Genomic DNA, 15,199 nt, shown 5'->3' with positions numbered 1-15,199 from the left:
CATTTGCATCACAAACTATGTGAATGCACTACATACCATAACATAAACAAAAATGAAGTTTGATGAGTTGTTTTATTTCATTCTGTCCTTGAACTCATGATCTTTCTGCCTCAGCCTCCTGAGTTCTGTATGATGAACTATAACAAAGGGAACACTGGTGGGGAAGTGGGGTGCAGACTTGGCCTAGGGATGTCAGAATATGTCCCCAGAGGTCCAAGGGCCCAGTCACTGCCTGAAGCTATAGGAGCTCCTGGCTTGATAGGGAGCTGTGGAGGGAGGGGGAAGCAGGGGGCTGCAGAAGATCATGGTATAGGGTGATAAAACCAACCTTTTGGGTTCACAAGGGGATTAGAGAGTGTTCCTAGAAAGTGTCTGGCCCAGAGAATGTACTTCATGAATGGCTGGTGCTGTCATTATTCCCTAGTTATAGCTTCTGTCATTGGCAGTGGCTGGGGGAAGCTGGAGGGGACCCACATACTGTGGGATCAATTCCATTGACACGTTTCTGGTGCCAGGAACTCCCATCACAGTGCAGCATGGACACTTTCCACCCATGTACCCCTTGGCTCAGAGAGGCAGAGAGGAGGTCAGGGTGTCCTTGTCAGGGAAGCTCCCAGGCCATCTAAAGCAGTGCTCCACCAAACACGAGACCAAAACCTCAGTCATCTCCCGTCATAGACCAAGGAACCTCCCCATGCCAGGAAGGAGCAGAACCACCCTGCTGCGGGCTCGACAAGTAGCCATGCAAACCAGTTTCTGAGTACAGGAAAGGCTCTTGGTGCTTTACAAAAATGCTTTCCAAGGACTAATTCTGTCAATCACCTACTGGGAGCACCATACTACAATCATTAGCCCCACTTTATAGATAAGGAAACCGCAGCATGTAAAGGTGAAGGGATCATCATGAGCTCAGGCTTTGGTTTTCCCAGCTTCTAAACAGATCCCTCGTGGAGTGCTCCCCATGGAGTGCTCCCAACAGTAGGAAAAGAAGCATTCCTCTTGCCCCAGTAGAGAGCTAAGCGCTACAAGAGTTAACCAGGGTCCTGGGCTTGGACACCCCCCCCCAACCCCCGCAGCTTTGGGAGGTCAGTAAGAAGCCAGCCAGATGGTTAAGAGGTCCTGTTGGGTCCTTCTGTCTTTATTTCGCTGCCATTTATAAAACATGGGAGTGAATACTGACACCTACATCATACAAATTGTATCTACTAGTGCAATAGCTTCAAACAGAGACAGGTGCATGGTCCTCTCTAGCCAAGCATCTAAGCTGCTATTGTTTGCATCATCACTAGACATCCAGAAGTGTGATGGGGATAAGAAAGTGCCACTCCCTACAGAGTAGTAGGGTCCCTTCCCCTCTTGGATCACTACCTCTAGGCTGTGACCACATTTGTGCAGCACAAAGAGCTGATAAACATGTACGTTCCCTTCTCAGAATCTAAGGGAATCTTGTGTCTTAACCTACAATTCCATCCCAACCTTTAGGAGTCAGCCAACTATCAGTGACCATGGCCTCTAGATCCAGGTGGTTAAATGGAATTCTGATCTCTAAAAGACTAAATGAGACCTCTGACCTCTGCCTTCCAAAAGGTTAATTGAGACCTCTGACCCCTATGTTCCTGACCCCAGGAGCCATACTTAGCTGTGGCTTGGAAGGGCATTTTTTTCTTTCCTTCTAAAACTTGGGGCAGGGGCTCCATCTAGCCTTTCCTTCAGCCCGTTTTGGTTCTGAATGAGTGCACTGCTTGGGGCTGGGGAAATGGCTCAGTCAGAAAAAGAAAGACCTGTTATGTGCAGGAAGACAGGAATTCTGTTCCATGGCATGCGTGTGAGAGCTGGGTAGGGTGTATGCCTGTAACTCCAGTGCCGGGCACAGGGGAGAGGTGGATCCCTGGAAGTGACCACCCAGTCCCTTTCAGCTGAATGGATGCGCTCCCAGTTCAGTGAAGAGACTGTTGAAAATAAAGTGGAGAGAGATTGAAGAGAAAGATATTGACATTGACCTCCCACACAAACATATGCACACACTACACCATACACACACACACACACACACACACACAGAGCGCATTTCCTTGAGTCCTGAGAAGGACCTTTGTTTTTGACTGTGTGTGAGCAGCCAGCCCACAGCCTTGACACCTGAGTAGTCATTCTTTATTGTTGGGTCCCTCTGTCTTGATTTCTCTGCCATTTATAAAACATGGAAGTGAATACTAACACCTACATTATGCAAATTGCATCTACTAGTGCAATAGCTTCAAACAGTACCAGGCGCATGGTCCTCTCTAGCCAAGCATCTAAGCTGCTATTATTTCCATCATCACTGGGATTGCCAAATGTAGTAGCCACAACCCTGCCTGCATTTCCACGCCCCAGGCCTTGCCTCATCCTCAAGGCTGTTGTGTCTCTTTGTCCCCTCTCCCCCTCCCTCCCTGCCTATCCCTGCTGCTCCTGCGGCCCTTTGCTGGCTAATAATGCTGCTGTCAGTTCAGATTAGAGCCCATTACGTTCCTTCATCTCAGCTTAACATTTTTGTGGTTTCCTATCTTTGCCTAAAGAGCTCCACCAGGAGCAGGGGCTGCCCAGCTGGAGGGTGATCCGAGCGGAAGAATGCAGATCTGTGAGTTCCCCTAGTGTAGAGTTCCCCCAACCTTCCTAAAGCCGTGACCCTTTAATACAGTTGTGCTGACCTCCAACCATAAAAATCATTTTTGCTGTTACTTTATAACTGTACTTTTGCTACTGTTATGAATCATAATGTAAATATTTTTGGTGATAGAGCATTGGCAAAGGGGTTGTGACCCACAGGCTGATAACCCCACGGCAATGGTGGGATTCCCAATGTAAGCAGGGGCTGACCTGGGGGAGAAGGGGCGCAGACCCTCCACAGAAGGCCGACAACAATTGAGGTTGACCACAGAGAGCGAGAACCCCTGGGACTTCAGCGCCATGGGCAGACTTAGCTCAGAATTCCCAGACAGTAAGTACCCCACTGGGGAATATGTTTGGAACACTCAGTCTCAAAGAATCACAGGTTGTGGAAATCTGCCTTAGAGAGACTCTTGGCAAAGCCAGTCCCTGAGCTGAGGCTGTCCTTGAAGACCCAGATGTGATATTTCTTTTGGACAATGTTGCCCCTGGTGAACCCTTACAGACGGCTGCAAAGCCTGCCTTCCTCAGGACTAAGGTTCAATAATCTTGCCTTGGGATCCGGGGAGAATAGATCAGTTGGCAAAGTGCTTGCTGTTTAAGTATGAGAATCTAATACTGTTTCCTAGAACCCATGTGAGAAGCCAGGCACAGTGGCACAAGCTTGTAATCCCAGTGTTGGAGAGGTAGACACAGGAGGGTTCCAGGACTTGCTAGCTGCTGGTCTAGCTGAATTAGACACACTTTCTCAGAAACACACAGATAAAAAGATACATGGTTCCCGAGGAATGGAAGAGATTGCACTCTGGCTTCCATGTGCATATGTACATATGTGCACCTACACATGTACACAGACATGTATAGAAACACACAGTTTTGCCAGCCTTAGTTTCCCTAAGTAGCCTTTGGAAAGTGATGAAAGTGGAAGAAGAATGATGAGGGTATCAAATGTAAGGGCCAGAGGAAGACAAGCTGTCATTGCAGCAAACACTCCAGTGGGTCACCGTCCTGTGGGCCCACCACTGTGATGAGGACTACATGGGCCTCCTCTTTTTTAAGCTTGTGTTCTGAGACAAGAGTTCCTCTGTGTGTATGTAGACCAGCCTGGCCTTCAACTCATAGAGATCTTCCTGCCTCTGCCTCTGCCTCCCTGGTGCTGGGATTAAAAGTGTGCACCACCACTGCCTGGCTTAAAAAATATGTTTTAAAAATATATGTGAATGAGTGTTTTATCTGTGTGTATGTTCATACACCTGTTCTTGTTTGTTATTGTTGAATTCTTTCTGTAGCTCTCAGATATGTATCACCATTTTTATAGGTTAGGAAATACAACACAGAAAGAAGAAAAAAAAAAAAAAAACCCAACAACACCCTGCTCAAAGTCACAAGCTAGAAAGGGAAGTGGGTATGTTACAAGCACTTTCCTGCCATCCTGGTCCCACAGCCACGTCAGCCCCAAATAACACATAGTTGCCTTAATTATGAAATTGTTGGCCAGTGACTAGCGTTTCTTATTGGCTAGCTCTGTCTTAATCATTAACCCATAATTACTAATATATGTATTTCTATATGGTTTTATCTTATCAAGAATGCCAGACTCACAATCCTCTCCTCCAGAGATCACATTATGACTCCTCCTCTTTCCTACCTCTCCCAGAATCTTCCTTGTCTCCTAGTCCTTCCTATCTTGCTTCCCTATTGGCCAACATTGTTTTATTCATCAACCAATAAGAGAAACATATGTACAGAATGACATCTCCCATCATCTCCTCTTTTCTGTCCAAATAAAAAGGAATAATTTTAACATAGTCAAATTATATATAACAAAACAGTTCTTAATCAAGAACTATAATTACAATATTTGCCCAGTAACATTTAGCAAGATTTAAAAAAAATATTTAATCGATCCTATCTTTGTGAGTGTAAAGTCTTATATGTAACTTATCTTTTATCATAACTAAGGAAAGCTATAGCCATGGCTATCTGTCTTCAACTCCATCAAAGACCACAGAAGGATAGTATATAAATTCTAGAAATGACAGAGACAACTCGCTGCCTGGTCAGTTACCCAAAATCCTTCTATAAAGTTTCATCTTCAGCCTATAGGCCATAGTGTAAAACAGGGAACTTTAAATGGTCTACCTGTATTATCTCACTACATGGGTACACCATGAAGGTCTCTCAAATCTCTCTCATCTCAAGTCATCCATTCAGTTGAAAGACTGACAGTTTCCATGTACAAAGAAATTGCCTGCCTTGAGACGTGTCCCCTGCCACCTACCCTGATGACCATGTATCCAAAAGGCAGAGTCTAACCCTATCACAAGTGGTAGTCTTTCTCTGTGCTCTGATCATGTTATCCAGAGGACTCTCTGCAGGGGATTCAGAGAACCCAGAGTTTGGCTGCAAACCAAATAACACCTGTTTCTACTGAAGTTCCCATCAGGCCTCAGAGTTTCAAAGCCCCCCTCTACTCTCCAAAGGTTGACATGTTGCACTTCTGCTTGAAAAACAAACCAAGTGTCATCATTTGTCCCCAGGTCCTCATGTCTTCATGACATGAAGGATACAGCCAGTATCCCAAGCCTGCATCTCTAACACTTCTCGAGACAACCACAACCTAGCCATCTGAGCCACTTCATCTGCCTGTACACATGTACTACACATGTACCTCTGTGCCTTTGATGGATCAGTCTGATGAAAATGTAGTCCCCCCCCCTTTTCCACCTGATTCTTCCTGATAAACCTTTGAACTCAGCCATAGGAGATGTCCCAACTCTCCCCAGAGAGAAGGGCATCCTCATTCAATCTTCCACCATCAGATCCATTTTCCCCTTGTGCCCATTTTCCTAGTAGATGCCTGTTTGATTTCTCATTCCTCTTTCCCACCAGACTGCCTCTCATCAGCCTCAATTCCTCAAAAGGTGCTTCCTTTCTTCCTTCCTTCCTTCTTTTCTTCCTTCCTTTCTTCCTTCCTTCCTTCCTTCCTTCCTTCCTTCCTATCTTTGTCTTTTCTCCTCCCTTTTAAACCTCCAATCAATATTTATTCTGTCCCCTAATATGCCAGGACAGAATGCTGGGGACTTAGGGGTAAGCGACACTGTTCTTGGTGTTTACAATATAGTAGGGGAATGTATGCAATCAAGCCCTCCTATGAGCAATTAAAAGGCTAATTACCTGTGCAGTGAGGGCTCTTTGGGGTACACAAAAACTAGCTTGCAGCCCAGGACTCTGACACCTGCTTTCCTAGACATCTACATCACGCTGGCTGACTTCCCTGACCAACTAGCATCTCTGCTCCTTTTTTCCCCTCTATCTCCTTACTCAGATTAATTGATTGTGGTTTGTCCTGGGCTAGCTCAGGTCAGTATGGGCTGCAGATATCTGCCTATGGGACAGTATATATGAGGAGGTAGAGAAGGCCAGGCTCCTCTTGTCCTTGGTAGGTATTTATCTACAAGTCATCAGTGAGGTCTCACCATGGGGAGAAGTGACAGTCCATCAAGTTCTGACTTGTGGCTGTTATCAAACTGCCTTCTAAATATTTATGTTTATACCCATAGAGTTGGGCTGCCCTCAACCCGGGACAGAAGCTTTTATTTTGCAGTGTGCAACAGTCAGTCAGAAACCTACAAATGGTCAAAGTTTGAAGATTAAGTGACTGAGAGCCTTAAATGGGACTTTGTTGTCATCCCATGCCCGCAGGGAACAGTGTGGAAGAGGAAGTGGAAAGAGCCTAAAAGCCAGACTACAGGGAAACACGCTGTGAAATGCTATCTTGACACGCTACCATACTTGTGAACTCACAGCAGCTGTGGCCACCTGCACACGATCTAGCCAGCCAAATTTCCAGCATAGGTGGGGGAGGAGCTCTCAAAGCGCCACCCCTTTCTATTGGCAAGCAGTAGCTGCTGGGAAAGGGAGAATCCCTACTTGAGGGTGTGGCTACTGGCAGGTGTCTCATGCTCTAGTAGACAGTCTCAAACCCATGCACATATGGACAACACTAATTAATGGTGGGGTTTTGGTTTTTGTTTGTTTCCTTTATTTTATAAAGAAGAGAGCATGAAGCTAGGAGAGAATTGGGTGGAGAAGAAAACCCCAGGTTTTCTGGAGGGTGTGTGGGGGAACAGGTGTATGTACAAAATTCTCAAAGAACCAACTAATTTTTTCTTTTTAAGTTCTGGACTGTGGTTGGAAGCCACAAATCATCAACTGGTACAAAAGCCCAGGCTTCTTCCAGAGGCTTCCGGAGAGGTTGATACAATAGTCAGCAAGACAACAGGAAGAGGAGCCTGATCCAGTCTCCTGGGTTACAGCAGATCATTCAGAAGAGCTGGGTTGGCCCAGGCAGGGCTTGGATCCTTAGTAGAGTCAATGTTAAGTGCCTCTGTAGATGTAGAAATGCCTTGATCTCTCTCTTTCCCTCCCTTCCTCCCTCCCTCCCTCTCTCAAATCTCAGACTGCCCTTGAACTCTCTATTTAGCACGGGTGACCTTGAACTTCTTAGTCTGTGGCTTCCAATCCCAGATGCTGGGATTATAAACAAACCTCACTCCTCTATGTAAAGCTGTGCAGCAAATCCAGAGCTTTGTTATGGTAGGGAAGCCCTCTACCATCCGAAATACACCCAGCCCTCGGTGGACATCTTCATTGAGTACACAATGAAGTTGAACTCAGCTGGGCTCTCACAGCCATCAGCCTGACACCACCCTTCGAGGAGGGCCCAGTGTCCACCTCCACACTGGAAGTTTAAAACAGCAGCCACCTTATCCATTCTTTTGTTGTTGTTTCGTTTTGTTTTCCTAAAAAAAAAAAAAAAAACGAAACAGGGGAACAGGGGCTCACTAGCAGATTTGGCTAGCCTCAAATTCACAGATATCCTTCTGCCCCTACTCCCTGAGTGCTAGGACTAAAAGAGAGCACAACCAACACTCACTGAGAGCCCAGTGTCCACAAACAATGCTGGGTTGTAATGGTATAGCAATGTCCCCTGGCCTTGACCACTCAGTTCATTGAAGTACTGTGTGAAGATGCAGCCCTATCCCCAAGTGACTCAGAGCCTCCCGGGACTAAGTCCCTACTGTATGATTGACCTAGGGCCCTTCTTTCTCTGGACTACAGGTCTCTATAATAACAAGGAAGGTCAGACCACCTGTTCACGGGTCCTTTTCAGGCCCCATACAATTCTGATGTAGGTTTGACACACGAGGTCACTAGATGACGTGCAGGAGTCATTAAGTCCCCCAAGACAAGTGCCAGGAAACCTACCAATTGGGTAATTAGGCTTGCCCCGACCCTGCATCCCTTGAGGGAACAGACGTGGACTTCAGCCGCCCTTCTCACAGCAGCGGAAGCATTGAGCGCCTTGGGGGTCCCCTGATGGAATGTGGAGGTGGTGGGCACTGGGACAGAGGCCTCGGCTGACAGATCTAAGGCTGCCGAAAGCCACCAGGTCTCCATGGGGCAGCCTACTGGCCTCCCTCCTGTGGAATGACAGCCCTGCTTCCCCCCTCACCTGGCGTTTAATCTTTAATGCAGCTCCAGCTGCCCTCGGGCAGGACCCATCAACCCACCGCTCTGATAAAAGCGATAATTAGCTCTTTTTCAACTTTTCCCTTTCCCCCTCCCCTCCACTCAGATGTGTGAGCATTGGGAGGATTCCAGCTAATGGCTCTGCCCTCAGCCAATTCCCGGGCCATGCAGTCCGGAATGCACAGGGTCATTAGGGGGGCCTCCCGGGCAGGGGCCTGGGCTCAAGACGTGCTTGCCTGCCTTCTCTGAGACGTACCAGCCACCAGGAGCACTGGGCCTCAGCACCGTAGACCTGCCTGGACCTGCTGGATCCTACCTCCATTGTAGCAACCCCTGCCTGTATCATAGTGCTGTACCACTGGAAGGTGGCCTTAGGCTTCCGCAGGACCAGGCCGAGAGGACATGGGGCCATCCATCTCCAGGCACCGCCCTGCTCCCAGGGCAGGGCGCCCAGACTGGGTTCAGCCATCGGTCAATTCAGAGGCTGCTGACTGGGATACCCTGCTCCCCAGCCCATCAATGACTTGTAATAACTAACTTCTACACACAGTCTATGCCTTACAAAGAGCTTCCAAAGAATTCAGCCAGGCACTAGGTGCTGCCTGGAGATCCACCAGTCCAGTCTGGCTAGATGGATTGACCCCAAGCAAATAGAAAATTACAAAAAATGGAACCTCTCTGTACAATGGCCATGAGATAGGGTTGGTCATCTTGCAGGTTGAAGTAAGAATCTGGCCTGGCTATACTCTTGGCTCCTGCCTTGTATGGTGTGCTTGATTCCCTTCTTCTCTCCCCCGCCCCACTTCTTTTTCTTGGAAAGGATCTCATTATGTAGACATGGCTAGACTAGAACTTGCTATGTAGACCAGGCTGGCTTGAACTCAAAGCTCTCTGCCTGGCTCTGTCTTCTAAGTGATGACTTTAAAGGCACTTGCCATCATTCCTAACCCTTATTATCATTTAAATTTCTCTTCTCTCAGCAGGCCTTTAATCCCAGCACTTGAGGCAGAGGCAGAGGCAGAGGCAGGTGGATCTCTTTGAGTCCAAGGCCAGTGGGTTCGAACCCACAGCTGCTTGGTGTGTGTGTGGGGATCCACAGACAAATTAGGTCAAAGATGCATGAACAGGGTTGAGCCAGTCAGGAAAACTCAGGTCAGCTAGGAGCCCTGAGACAATTCAGCCTCCTCCTCCCTCTCATGTCCAGCTCCAGTGTCTGCCCCGTGCCAGGTAAATGAAATGACGTTATAGGGCCAGTCCTTAATGCTACAGACTCACCAGCATCCACATTGCCCATAACTGAACACTGTCTACAATCCAAACTCTGTCCTCTTGGCCCTGAGATCTACCTAGGATGAAGACAGTGCAAAGTCTCAATGGGCTTGCACTCTTGGGGAAGGAGCTTGTAACAATATATTTTCTGATCAGGTATGCTGCAATGAAAAGACATCAAATAAAGATGGAAGGATAATTCCAGGCCTCAAAGAAGGGTTTGCAAAACAAACTGACGTCTGAGATAAGATAGGAGGACAGTGGGACAGGGGCTGGGGCAGCTCGGGAAGCAAACAGGGTGCAACCAGGCCTGTTACACAGAGCCAGCAGCTCTGCACCAAGTATTTAATTCTGACTGTGGTGCAGCATGGGGCATCCCTAGATGACTTGCAAGAAAGAAGCTGCTCCCAGAATCCTGAGAGGTGTGACCAATAATGGTGGCTCTGCGTGCAGACGCATTTGAGTGAGGCTGAGTCATTTCCCATAGGTCCTTTTGTTCCTCTGTAAGCCTCTGTACCTGGGAAGGCAAGGACAGGAGCATGGGAACTTGGGTGTTATTTGCCCATGCTGAGGTCAAACCTGGTCTCTGTTGTAATTTATCTAGGAAGAAAGATTCCTGCTCTGAAAAAACACTGTGCTGAATGGATCTGGAGATCTGTGGTGGGAGGGGCCAACGCAACAGAAATTATTTTCCCTAGAATGTATAGGCTTCATAGTAAAGCAGTGGAAATCTAGGGGAGAGAAGTGTCTGGCGCGCGTGCGTGTGTGTGTGTGTGTGTGTGTGTGTGTGTGTGTGTGTGTGTGTGAAAATGTGATAGCAGGAAGTTTTCACTTGGCCAAGTTTTAACAACAAACACTTAGCAGTTTGTGGCCAAGCAGACCTTCCAGGACAAAAAACAAACAGGAAGAGCAGGGGGGGGGGGCAGAAAGTGAGGGATGTATTAGGCATGCTGCTTCTGGGGAAGGGAAGAAACACAAAACACATCAATCTTGTGTCTGGATGCCAACAGATACCATGAGTTGCCAACCCAATAGTTAGTTACTGCTCTTGATAAAAAGAATCCCAGTTTTGACACACACCTAAGTACTCACTCAAGTTAGGTGTGGCCATCCCCTTTTCTTTCAAGGGAATGGACTTAAGTATGGGCAGATGGAGCATGATAGCCAAAGGGAGCTAATGGGGGAATCTTCAGGGGACTGTGAGAAAGCCCCTTCTCCCAAGGGGGTCACAAAAAGAAACTACTAGCTATTTACAGCATTGGCACACAGTCTCCAAATGTGTGGTAGCCATCTCAACATCATGACATAGCACTATGTACGACTAGGAGGCTAGCAGGCAAAAAAGATAGAAGGATGTTTTTCTTATTTTTAAGCCATCTCAGGCATTGTGTCCTAAGCAATACTATCTACCTCTGGGAAACCACTGGAAAGTAAGGACTATAGGTGTCTTCTCTTTGGGTCTCCAGCACTCAACAACAGGCCAGGTTGTCTGTGGGTACTTGAGGGATGAATGGATGGACAGATGATGGCTGGATGTCTGGATGGATATATGGATGGATGGGTGGATGGACTGATGGATGGATGGGGGTGGGTGAATGGATGGAGTGGGTGGGTGAATGCATGTATGTATGGATGGATTAATCCAGCTCTCACAGCAACTTAGTCCTATCATCTCATCTGTTCTTCAGGTTCTCACTACATCCCTGAGCAAAGTCAGAGTGGACTGGAGGGCATTTAAATCTAAACTCAATGCCTGAAGCTTTCATGTGAATGTAGGGCTGCTACCGTTTGCTTGGATGTGATAGGAAAAACTGGATCCCAGCAAAGATCTCATAGACAGTACCCTTGCCCTGGGTCTCCTGCAGAACTCTGCCTCCCACTTGGTGATAAGATTGCCTGTTGCCTCCGAGACTCTTTCCATGAACCTTCTCTTCCTGACACACAAAGTAGATGCTGTCCAACACCACCACAAAAGATCTAGAGCAGTTCTACACTGTCCCAAAGCCTGCTTCTATATAGGATAAAGAGGGATACCTCATTTGCCTTAGAGGAATGGACTTGACTTTTTAGCCAGCCTGTGTCACAGAATCCAGAGGTCCCCTGTGAAGATAGCACTTGGAGTAAATTATCCCAGCAAGGCTGGACAACACCTAGAAGTCACAGCATTGTCCTGCAGGGTGATTTCACACACGTGAAGCACAAAGAGAGAGTGAGCCTACACCTTGACTCTCAGACAGTGAACACTGGCAGGTAAGCATTATCCCAGCAGCCGCATGCCTCCAGATCGTGAGGCTCTGCAGCCTAGTTCAGCCAAGTCATTAATCAATTTCTCCATCCTGCAGCCCCTGTGCTGTGTTCGTGTGTACGCGTGTGCGTTCTAGCAAGAGGGAGGACAGGCTCTGAGCCTGTGAATGTATGCCTCAGCCTGTCCACAAGGGTCTTCCAAGGGACCTGCCCCAGTGTGAAGGAAAGCCCCGCCCAGCAGTGACTGGAGCGGCCTGGCCATCTCTCCGCAGATTCAGAGAGGAACAGGCAGGGCCGGATGTGGGTCCCGACCTTCTCCCTTCCTCCTGCAGAGGAAGCTCCTCCTGCGCCACCTTTGTGCCTGCCACTGGGCGTTAAAAATCCATCCCTGCCTGTCGTCCCCTTCCTGAGCAGTGCCGTTCACCCAGCCCAGCCCCCACTCCTGAGAGGGCCAGTCTGGGCCTGGCGTGGGTCCAGGGCTAATGGGTGGGGTAGGAGATCAGGTCCAGAGGCTGAGCAAAAGACCTTCTTCATACTGGCCCCTTCTGGAGTGTGGCTCCTTTGCCTCTCCCGGACAGGATCAGCAAGGACTTCTTTGCCCTAACAGGACAGGGTAGGCAAAAGATCTGCCAGATTAATGCGCATCTCTGGTATTCTTCATTATCACGTGTGAATGACTATAAACCTCCTGACAGCTCTCTCATGAAGATGTAATCGTTGAGTCCAGTGTACAGATGAGGAGGCTGAAGCGCACACACAGGTTAAGCAGCTTGTCTGAGGTCATCCTTCCAGGAAGTGGAAAGGTCCAGGTTTGGCATGTACAGAAGCTAGCTGCCAAGCCATCACGGGGGCTTCCCTGGAGTCCAGTATCTGGGAGATCCGCCTATAACTATGCCCCGGCTACACTGCACTGAGAACCATTGGGGCTCTTACTGTGAAACTCCCAAGAGAAATGGAGCAATGAGGAGGGAGACTGCAGATAGAGTAATGAATCCCATCTCATAGGCTGACCAACCTTGCATTAAGATGAGTAGTGTCAAACACTTGTTTTTATTTAGGACACACACAGACAAGAAAGAAAGAGAAGGAAAGAAGAAAGGAAGGGAGGGAGGAAGGAAGGGAGGAAAAATTCCTTGAGCTTAGTCATTGAGGGGCTGAAGAAATGGCTTCGTGGTTAAAAGCAAACGTTGCTCTTCCAGGGGACCCAACCTCAGTTCTCTGCACCCATGTTAGATGACTTACAAACCCCTGTAACTACAGCTCCAGGGGATCCCAACCCTCTTCTGCACACACACAAAGTAAAAACAAATCTTTAAGTGTAGTCATGAGACTTGCTTAAGGATGCCCCAACAACCACTGATCCGAAATATGCTGTATTTTTCCCTATTCATAAAGTTCAATTTATGACTGCCTTTTGGCTGAGACCAAGTGAAGTTTAATTTATAAAATCAGCCTAGTAAGAGATGAACATCAATAACCAAAAGCAGAGTAGAGCAATTATAAGATATATCATGACAAAGGCAAACTAAAGCATGAAATATCTCTGGAAACTTCTATTAATATTTGGTGGTCATGTCTGTCCATGTGTAACTGAAGTCAGGGCAGGTGAAACAGCTTATAAAGCAGGGCTGGCAGCTGCTGGGCTGGTAGAGAAGGATGCTCCAGCTGGTCCTCTGTCCTCTATTCCACTGTAAGGGAATCTTCCTGTTCTCCATCCCCAGCTCTTGGCATAAACAAGGTTTTGAAGACCCTCAGTAGAATTCAGCTTTCCTGATTTCAACAACAACGAGAAAAGGTAATAAAGATTACCTTTCAAAAGTATGCTATTTTCTTTAACACAGGGGCAGACAGAAAGGCCCCATCAATTTCTATTTTGCCCTGGGCTCCCTAACCACAGCCCCATTTGAAGGTGGGGGAATAGGGATGTTTGGCCCTAGCACTGTGGGAGAGCGGGCTGGGGGCCAGTCCGGGTTGCCGACCCTCTAATCCCCCCTTAGTGGAATGTGCTTGATTCCAGGAGGCAAAGGTGCTGGGGGTGGGTGAGCTGCAGAAGGCTCCTTTAAGAAAGCAAGCATTCTGGCAGGCTAGGGCCCTGCTGGTTGACGCTTCTTGATGGATGAGTCCAGATCCCCCTGTCGAGCTTTGTGTCCTCCTCCTCATGTGTCCCCCTCACTCTGTGAGGTCTGGCTTGTGCAAGGAAGCCCGACAGTGTTGGGACATGTTGGCCCCATGGCCTGCAGCAAGGAGGAGGCCTCTGAGGGATGGCTGCCGTCTGGCCCTCTCCTCAGAGGGTCTCTTTCGGGCCACATGCCTTGGGGTCCAGGGTACTTCCTTCAAAGTTGCAAGATTATCACCATTAGTGCAGCTTGTCTCCTGGAGGGACAGCGGGCCATGGGGCAGGGGAGGAAGAGGATTTCACTCATGGCCAGCACAGCCAGAGCTTGCTGCTGCCCCGTTTGAGGTTGAGTGCTGGGGGGGGGGCATAGACTGTCTCCGTGGGTGTTGAAAAGGGGTTGCCTCAGAAGCAGGAGTTTTAGAGCATCCTGGGCCTGTTAGGACATTAGCTCTGGACTTCTGCAGCCATGCAGCTGCCCCTGAGAGCACCATGTTGAAACCTAAGCAGACCAGCACCAGGGAGAGACCAGCGGGGTTTCTGGGCCTGTGCCACCTGCGCCACTGCAACTGAGACCATTCTTAACGCTTATGCACTTGCCCTCCTCTGGGTCTTGCTCTGAAGCCTCATTCATGCTCAACAGGAAACACTTTCTGATTGTCCACACACCCCACCCTGATCTCAGAGGAGCCTGCTGTAGAGATTACAGGGTTTGAAGAACTCAGGGCAGAGTCTGTGATTCAGTGATCTGGAAGGGAGGGGGCAGGAGAGGAGGAAGACAGATAGCATTATGCCTTCAAGGAGCCAAAGGTGGGGCTGGAGAGTTGGCTCTGCCATTTCAAGAGAAACTGCTGCTCTTGCAGAAGAGCAGGGTTCGGTTCCCAGTACTGGGGTGGTTGACTACCAGTAACTTCAGGTCCAGGGGATCTGATGCCCTCTTCTGGCCTTCGTGAGCACCAGGCATGTATGCGGTGCACAGACACACATGCAGGCAAAACACCCATGTACATAAAATGAAAATAAGTGAATCTTAGGAAAGAAAAAGTAAGCTCCAAGTCAGCGGAGACTGACCAACAGAAGCAGCAGGAGCTGCAAATATGGCCTGTGCACTTAAATTTCTAGGAGATACACAAAAGAAAGAAAAGAAAATCAGAAAAAGCAAATGCTGGAGCTCAGTAGTAGATTCTGTCTGTACTCACTGGTATGAGCAAGGCTTTGGGTGTGCATTGATTGTTAGGGGCCCAGCACATCTCAGGTTGTGATTTGTACTGGCTCCCTGTGGCTACCGGCTAGAGTGCTAGGCTGTGAGAGCAACAATTTTGAATCTCTTACTCAGTCCCTCTGAGCCTGTTTCCTTCTTTCTTCAGATACAATCACTAACAGTAAGGATTT

This window comes from Phodopus roborovskii, unplaced genomic scaffold, assembly GCF_943737965.1.
Source record: "Phodopus roborovskii unplaced genomic scaffold, PHOROB, whole genome shotgun sequence".
Classification (NCBI taxonomy): Eukaryota; Metazoa; Chordata; class Mammalia; order Rodentia; family Cricetidae; genus Phodopus; species Phodopus roborovskii.
Note: the sequence above shows the minus strand (reverse complement) of the source record.